Here is a 9,000-nt window from a genome sequence, read left to right as displayed (position 1 = left end):
GAAGGTCAGTCATATTTTCTTTTTCCATGTATCCATAAAATGATGACTGTAATGATACATGTGTAATCTAATTTGGGAAGGAGAAAAATGATTTTCAGATTTCTGATTATAATCCTGTTTGAGGCTTTAAAATAGATGTTTGGGTTTTTTTAACTGGAACAGTTTTAGACATTAGTGTCCTTGTACCATTAGTCATCAGAGTCAGCCCCTTTTGCCTTAAGAGTAAATGCTGACAGAATCAGATCAAGCTGCCCTGCTTGAACTTGTTCCTGATTTGGTGAGATTTCAAGGGTAGTGGGATGTCAGACTGATGCTTTTCCTCTCTCCTCAGACAGCAGAATAGGCCAAGATATTTAAGATGTGTAGCTCCAGTGGCAATACTGGGGTTAGCTATTGGTAGCATACCTTGGTCAGGGAATTTAACAAGGCAAGTACATATAGATATACTCAGAAAAAACCACCAGATTAGTACAGTAGTTCAGCAGTTAAGAAGATCCTCAAAGAGACAGCTCTTTCCAAAACTGCTCTTTTCAAAAAAGTCAGGAAAGAAGTCTGTTAGCATCAGAAGCATAGATTATAAGAGTTTAGTCACCACATGTGGACATAGATCATCTGCTGGACAATGCTGCTTACTCAAAAAATCAGTTATTGGTTGTTGGAGCTGGGGCTAGTCTCTCTTGCTGGTTGGGAAACAGTTGTGATTTGACCCACATAATGGATTGAGGCATTCTGAGTTTGGATAGCATCACTATTGTTACTCTCAGCTCTGTATCTGCAATCATCTCCATGTATGAATATGTAACTGCTATGTCAGTGAGAGATGAGTAATTTCTTCTAGCCTAACTGCTGCTTATGCATGTTCTCATGAAGTTCACTTTGAGCATCTTATTAACTCTCCTACTAGGAGAGTGAGGCATACAGGAGAGAGTGTTTATAGGCATCCATCCTCAATTAAGATCTTGTCCTGCAGATATTTTTTTAGTCTAAATTTTAGAGAAAATGAAAATTACAAGTGTTTCTAAAACACACCTACAATCTGACCTCACCAAGTCACCTACTGCTGCATGGTGACAAGCCTCTTTGCTTCCCAAAGAGCATTAACCTTACTATCTATGCACAACCCCCATGAATTCATGATATACGAGAGCTGAGGAGCAAAACTGAGATGTTGATTCTTTAGTGAAGTGAGGAATACTCCATCAAATTAATATATTCCCTTGAGTGGGCATTTTAAAATTTATTAAGCTCAGTACTGTAAAAGGCAAAACTATCCTCTCTCATTCATACTCTTGGGCATCTTTAGTTAACATTTCTTCTGTTACCAAAGGTTGGAGGCCAAGTACTGGTAATAAAAGACTGTTGTGTCAAAAGTAGCACTGGAAATGTTGAACATTTTAAGTACTGGGGATAAATTTAACATAGGGACTTTGTAAAGCTGTATGGGATTCCTCTAGTCTGGGATCCTGGATCCTCAGTGACCAACACAAGTTGATTCAGAGGATAAAACCAGCAGCAGGTACTTACATGACACAGTGTCTTCAAGGAAAGTTCTCCTTTTTAGGCACAGTAGCTGGAGATTGTAGAGGTGCTTCAAATGGTGTTTAAAGGGTCTGTTGTAGCTTTCCAAGGATTGAATATCTTGAACATCTGCTAGATATTTAGAAGTGATTCAGATGAGGTCTCTAGGGAGGAAAAGTAGTGAGGGTTTGTAAATATGATCAGATCCTGCAATAATAACTGAACATCAGTGCTGGTATTAATGAGAAAAACAGGTGTTAAAGTGAGCTAGAAAGCTTTTAGGCCTATTAGTCTCTCTGCCAAATGAGCAGCTTTAATACACAAGCTTTTAGGATGCTCATGCAGTTAACTCAGTATGTTTTATAATTCTTGTGTTGTCAGTGAAAGATATGAATTTCATTGATATCCAACAACTTAGTGAAAATACCTGATTGATTACAATTCTGATTTCTTCTGATTTTCAATTCCATTAGAAGAATTACAAGTGAAGAAGGACTCCTATACAGCTGCTTCAGAAGTTGTTTGGCCACAATGGCACATTTGTTTTCCATCTGAGTGTTCACTTAAATTGTATTTCATCCCTCATTTATATTTCTCATTTACATGATAACGTCGCACACATTGGTGCAGTTTCTCTTGCCTATCATCCATGTGACTCCTTCTGACTTCATTTGACACTGTATTAAGGTAGACCACATTCTTGTTAACAGTAATAAACACCAAGGTGGTTGAGTGCTGCTGTGAATGAAGAAAAATGAAGGGAGGGAAATGTAATGCCTATACACACTGTGAAGCAAAAAGGCTGTCTTAATGGACTAAAATAAACTTGTGAGGATAAAATGACTTCACTAACATACAGCTGACATTAAGTCGACTGATTCAGCCAACAGCTTGCTTAAGGTATCGTATTATTACCGTATCACTAAGATCTACATCATAAAGGGTTCCCTGAGTCTGATAGCTCTGGTAGCACTCATGCCTGTAAAACCTAATTTTACTCCTGGGTAGGTACTTAGCCTTTATTTCACTACTTTATGCTTATTGCAGAAAATACATTTGGGCACAGCATTTGTTCTCAAAGTATTTTGAAACTGAAAAAGCCCTAAGCTACCAGAATATCCTGTGAGAACAGATGTCACAAGGAGAGTGGCCAGTTCAGTGAATTTTTTTCAATGAAGCTGGCACTGAAATTAGACTAAGATTTTTGCTAGTATTTATCCATTGCATAACTTATACTGTCAGCTGCTAGATGGCACAATATACTCCCAGTTGCAAAAAGCATTCATACAAACACTATATTATGCAGAAATGAAAAAAAATTACTACAATGATTTTATTGTGGTTAATGGAGCAGTAGAGCTCAAGACGGTGGTACAGCAAGTCTGCAAAAAGGGCTTTGGGTTTTTTAACTTGCTAAGACAGTTAGGTTTGAAGGAATACTAGTAGGAAATACTTGAGAGACGGTTGAAATAAAAATACTTTAAATCCAAGGCATGGTTAAAAAAAAAATTGGGAGTTCTTCAGTCTTTATTTTGTAATACGTTGCTAATATACAAACCCATCGCTGTCTTTTGTATTTCCAAATACATTTTTATTATTATATCATTACTTCATTGTGTCTTCTAGCAAGTAGCATCACTGGCAGCAGATCTATGTATGTATATGGACATTTTTTTCCAAGATTTTTACTCAAAAGTCTTGAAAAGGTGAACTGTTCTCAGGTGCAAACCATGGAAACTTGAACTCCAGGAAAATGCCATTACATTGCATTCAGATATCTTTTTGACAAAGTAATTGCCAAACTACTTCAAACCTTGCTAAATATTCCTCTGTTCCTGATTCCAAGCAAGCAGGCTGCTTTACTCAGAGAATAAATATCAGGGGCCATAGCTATGAATGCTGCAATGTTGTTTACAATTGGAGTTATTTTTTCCCTGCTACTCTAGTCTTCGAAAATTTATTCTCCTTAGTCTACTTTCAAATCCCTAAATAGAACAGGCAAAGTGAGGGGCTGCCAGCTGAGTCTCCTGTGGTGCACAGTGCACTTTGGTGTGCTGAACATGCCTGAAATTCTGACCTACTATTTTGGAACTTGTGCTTTTTATTTTTTAGCAGACTTTCTTCTCCAAAATCTTATGCCAATAATGAGAGTAAATAAGTAGGTACTTACCTAGTCAGAAAGTGCAGCCACTGACCTGTCTGCTGGGGATGATTTTACATTTCCCAGCATGCATCCATTTTGAAAGTTATTGAGGGGGATTTGGACTTTCAGACCACTGCAGAACAATCAGTGAACAGTTATTTGCTGGAGACAATCACTATTATTATGGCCCATACTCCACATCTTTTGAAGGCACTGAAGGATTGGTATTGATTTTTGAGTAGCATTTGTAAGGGGTCTGTGCACTTGAGAGCAACTGGACCATATCATTAGACTATCGAAGGGATTTTCCATCACATATATTTCTAAGGGTAACACTAATAGAAGAACTCTTAACCTCTGAATCAGAAGATGGATGTGTAAGAGGCATTAGTATTTTAAAGGAAAGAACTTCAAGAAAACAGCTACTAAAAGGCTGTTTGAAGTTATGGATCACAAGCTAATCCTTGATTTATGAAGGCAGCACTGTAACAGTTTTCTAATTAATTGATCTGATTGTTCTCAAGAGTGTTGGAGTCTTAATATTCACAAGAGTCAATGATTAGGAAAACCTATTTCTTGGCATTAAAACAAAGTAGACCCTCAGCAAAAGTATAACAGCTGCTTGGCCACACTCACTGCACCAGTGGCAGCTGATATGGAGCATTGTTAAATCCCATGCCAACAGACTGACTCACCCAACCTTCTCCTCTGACATGGCCCCTCATCTGTTCTGTCAGCATTTTAAATATTCCCAGCACTGCTCTGAAGCTCCCTGGCTCTGGTAGCACAGGGCACTCAGGGCTACAAACAGAGTGAAGTACCCAGTCCATGAGCAATGCTGCAGCTGGGACTGCATCTGTGACCCTTAACCATCTTGTGGTGTGAGATCCACCATTTTGCATTAGGCTTTGGATGAACACATCTGAATGTGTTGAGAAATCCTGGGATTTTGCAATAGGATTGTAGAGTAAGGTCTGATAGAGCTGACTGAGATTTAGGTGAGATGACAGCAAATTTCACCCTAGTTGGTTGAGCACTGAGAGCACCTCAGCCAGAGAGTCTGTCACTGTTTTGCTAGAAAGAACAGATTTCCACCTTCAAGTTACAAATGATATTTTAACAGGTTAACTTGGAAACAATGGGTACCTATGTTTGCCAGTCAAAGACTAAAGTTTATTTACTGCAAGGAGCTAGAATTAAAAAAATTGTTTGACTTTTTTTCCCCCCCTAAATTTCTCTTTTTCTAAAATTAAGCACACAGCTTCAGCTTTATCTTTTGCCTTTGATTGGTTCTAATCTCAGGTTATCATGCAACCTAATTTACTGTTGTCATGAATAGAATCCAAACAAGAATGGTATTTTCTGGAAAGAAAAGACATATTCCTAGGGTTTTACACTCAAAATCAAACAAAAACATGTGGAAATTAGCTTCAGTTTTAGGAATTTCCTTTCTTAGTACAGTCTGGTAGTTGTCTTGGCCACTGTCTTAGCTAGTAAGTCTACCCAGATACCAGTCAGGTATTATTGTAATTGCTACTGACAAAATGCTTGTGATTAACTTCTCCACATTTGTGAAATTTATTAAAAATTGAGAAATACAAACTTGAGAAAACCAGCAACATTTTGCCCTTCCGAAGGATACAGAGTTTTCCCACCAGTTTGGCTTTAAGAAGTCAAAAAGTTTTGAAAATATTTACTTAAAACATGAAACTTTGCATATGTTTTCCTTGTAAATAAAAGATAATGTATTGCAGAAGAAGCTTATTTAAACTGTGCATACCAATATGCATGAATCCCAATTGGATTCAATTTGCCTGACTTAATTTGAATTAACTGATGGGTCTTTTGACACAAGCTGTACTAATTGTTGCTTATTTGGGTGCACTATATCAGTGAGCACAGCAACCAAAAGCTCAGCCAGATGTTCATATTTTCTTTGATTGCCCACAGCCTTAGGTTTGAAGAAAAGTCAATCAGCAAAATTATTCTTCTTAGCATCTGTCAAGGTACTGATCACATTACCATAATAGCAGTCAGAAAAGCAGAATGGCTCTGATTCCCCTTTCACTTAACCTGGTGTCAGTCTTGGTTTGATACCATCACAAAACATGGAAATTTGGTGAAATTAGAACAAATGTCCTTGTAAGTAGTTGATTTCAACACAGTGAAGAGTGAATGTATTTTTATCTTCATGTGAACTTATATTTATATGAGTAACTTCTATAAAAGTACATTTTGTACGTTTTATACTAATGTGTTTGCAATGAGATATTATTGACTTGAAGGGTAATTTTTCCAAACATCTTATAAAAGTTTTTTAGAAATTGAAAAATGAAATGTCTTTCACTCATGTACTATTGACTTGAAGGGTAATTTTTCCAAAGATCTTATAAAAGTTTTTAAGAAATTGAAAAATGAAATGTATTTCACTCATGTATGGGAAAGAAAATTGAATTTTGAATGTAGAGAGAAAATTAATTTTTGTGTATTTTTTCATATGTTCTAAAAGCATCTGTTAGTTTTCATTTATTTTCAGAGAGGGTAAAGCTCACAACTGTCTTAAGCTTTCTCTCCTTTCATCCCTAAGTGTTTGAAATGTGTCCTTGCATTTCCTGCATAACTGGATCCTGGCTCATTAAGAATAAGACTTTTTTTGCAATCCAGTTAGAAACAGTGGTTAAGAAGGGAGAATGCATTCTTTGCACCTGTGTTCATTTAAGAATTACCATGGTCTGGAGTTCTCCCCAGCTCAGGAATGTTTTAATTTACAATCCCCACCTGTCTGTCTGGCAGCTGAATCCTTTGAACAAGAATTACCATTCCATTTGTTTCTGTAGGATATTCTCAGCCTAAGACAATTCATGGCTAAGGAGAACTAAGGGGGAGAGAGCCCAGGCTAGAACACAACTGTTAATTTGCTTCTTGTCTGTGTGTAGGGCTGATGCAGGTCTCTTTGTTGTGTATGTTGCATAGAAACATCCTAAAACTGAATGTAGAAGAATCCTTGCCATGGTCCTTAAAGGTGATGGACTGTGAAAAAGAGGATTCCTTATTTTCAACTGTTTATCTTAAAAGTTCTACTGAAATGTCCTTCATATTTTATTGAGTGCAAAAGCAGAACTATGGGCAGTAACAGCACTGTGTTCTGCTTCTCCCTGTTGAGTAATGAAGCTTTTACTTCTCTCGTATACTGGTTAATGTGTGTCATGTCAAAAAGATGAATTTAACCTGACAGATAAAGATAACAGGGGAAAGATTCTGGAAATAGTATTATGGGTGATGAGCTCCAGCAGCAATTAATTCAGGAATGAGTTTACTGAAGGAAGCTCCCAGGCTCAACCACAAACCCCTGAATGTGGCTTAGCTCTCAATCAAAGCTTTCAGTGGAAGAGATTATATGAAAGAGGAGCTACCACATCCACCACAAAGCTGCTGAATGTGACTCATGTCTCAATGGGAAAGTTGTCATTGTAAAAACTCTTTAGATGGTGCTTCAAAACCAACGACACACACTCCTGGTTAGATTATAGAGTTGTTGAGATATTGTGTTTGCATACCTGCTGTTAGAAGTCCCACAGCTACACAGGTTTTGCAGCCCATTCTGCCACAGAAACACCTTGGTAAAGAAAACAAATAACCCCTTTTCTTCCTTTCACTCTTTAAAAAGGTTTCAGAGAATGGTCTCCAGACAGGTGCTAGCTCATGGGGAGTGTTTTGCATGGCATGAGAAGGGAGAAAGCACGAGTGGGAAGTGCCACTGACCTGTGTATGGCATGGGCAAGGGGTCAGAGGACATGCACAGGTTTTGCTCAGAACAGACATCCAAATAACTGTCCTTAAGGCCCTCTGTTACAAGAGAGCTTTAGTGTATTTCTTGAGTAGTCGAGTGTCAGTATCAGCTCTAGTGCTGTGTGCAGGTTTGAGTGCCACAGTATAAGAAATGTATGAAGCTATTAGTGTCCAAAAGAGGCTACAGAGATGGTGAAGGGTCTGTAGAGGGGAAGCCATATGAGGAGCAGCTGAGGTCATTTGGCTTGTTCAGCCTAGAGAAGAGGTGACTGAGGGGAGACCTCATTGCAGTCTTCCTCACAAGAGGAAGTGGATGGACAGAGTCTCTTCTCTCTGGTGACCAGTGACAGGACCTGAGGCAATGGTATGAAGCTGTGTCAGGGGAGGGTTAGGTTGTATGTTAGAAAAAGGCTCTTTACCCAGAGGGTGGTTGGGCACTGGACCAGGCTTCCCACACCCCAGGGAAGTGGTCACAGCACCAAGCCTGACAGAGTTCAAGGAGCATTTGGACAATGCTCTCAAGCACATGGTGTGATTCTTGGGGCTGTGTCCTGTGCAGGGCCAGGAGTTGGACTTCAGTGATCCTTGTGAGTCCTTTTCAGCTCAAGATAGTCTATGATTCCTCAGCTGTGCTTGATCATCTGCCTTTGTAACCCTCTCTTGTCACACATACAGTGTTTGCAGGCACTGGGCTTTACTCTGTTCTGCTTTTTGCTGTGTTACAGCCCTGACCTCTGTGTGTGGCAGCCTGCACTTATTTACAGAGACTTGGAAGCAGCATCAAATTCTGTCTTCCTTCACTGTGTTTAAACAGAAAAGTGCTATTTGGCTACTGAAAATATTTCAGTGTTTCAAGAGAGCCCTAAAGTACTTTGGTGTTTTTGCTTCCTCTGAGTTATGTGTCTCGTTAGAGTTAAATGCATCATTTCATACACCATCACAGCTAAGTTCCACTTGGGTAATGTGCATCCAAATTTGCTGTATATCTATATGATGTATTTATTGTTGTACATATTAAGAGGGTATTAACTAATTGTGCTTGCATATGTTTCAGCCCTTAGATGGCTTTCAAATTTGTGATTTTGCTTTCATCTTAGTTTTATAGGAGATAATTCTAACTTACTCATTAAATTTAATGACTAATCACATTGGCTAGCTGCTGTTTCTACATGGTACATTGTGCATACAGTCATCAGAAAGATTATGCAAAACATGAGAAATGAATGCACACATACAGAACTGCATAATGTCTTGAAGTAGTTAAGAATCATTTAATCAGGAAAATTTTCGGGTATCATCAGTTCATGTGTACTGTCCATTTAAAATTTTTTTTATTGCTTTGTTCAAGAAAATTTTCATGGAAAGATGTGATGCTAGTTCAAATGTGGTTCCTCAGGATATTGTGGCTTTGGTTTGAAGTCACTGTGTTTAGAAAATGAAATAGGCCAACTTTAATGTGCAGAGGGAGATTTCACATACTCAGCAGTGTGAACTGATCTTCCTATTGTTTTCATCTGACTCTCCTTGCAGAGACAGCCCTCAGTGCTGTC

The sequence above is a fragment of the Acanthisitta chloris genome, unplaced genomic scaffold (assembly GCF_000695815.1).
Source record: "Acanthisitta chloris isolate BGI_N310 unplaced genomic scaffold, ASM69581v1 scaffold7503, whole genome shotgun sequence".
Taxonomy (NCBI): domain Eukaryota; kingdom Metazoa; phylum Chordata; class Aves; order Passeriformes; family Acanthisittidae; genus Acanthisitta; species Acanthisitta chloris.
This window is presented reverse-complemented; position numbering follows the sequence as displayed.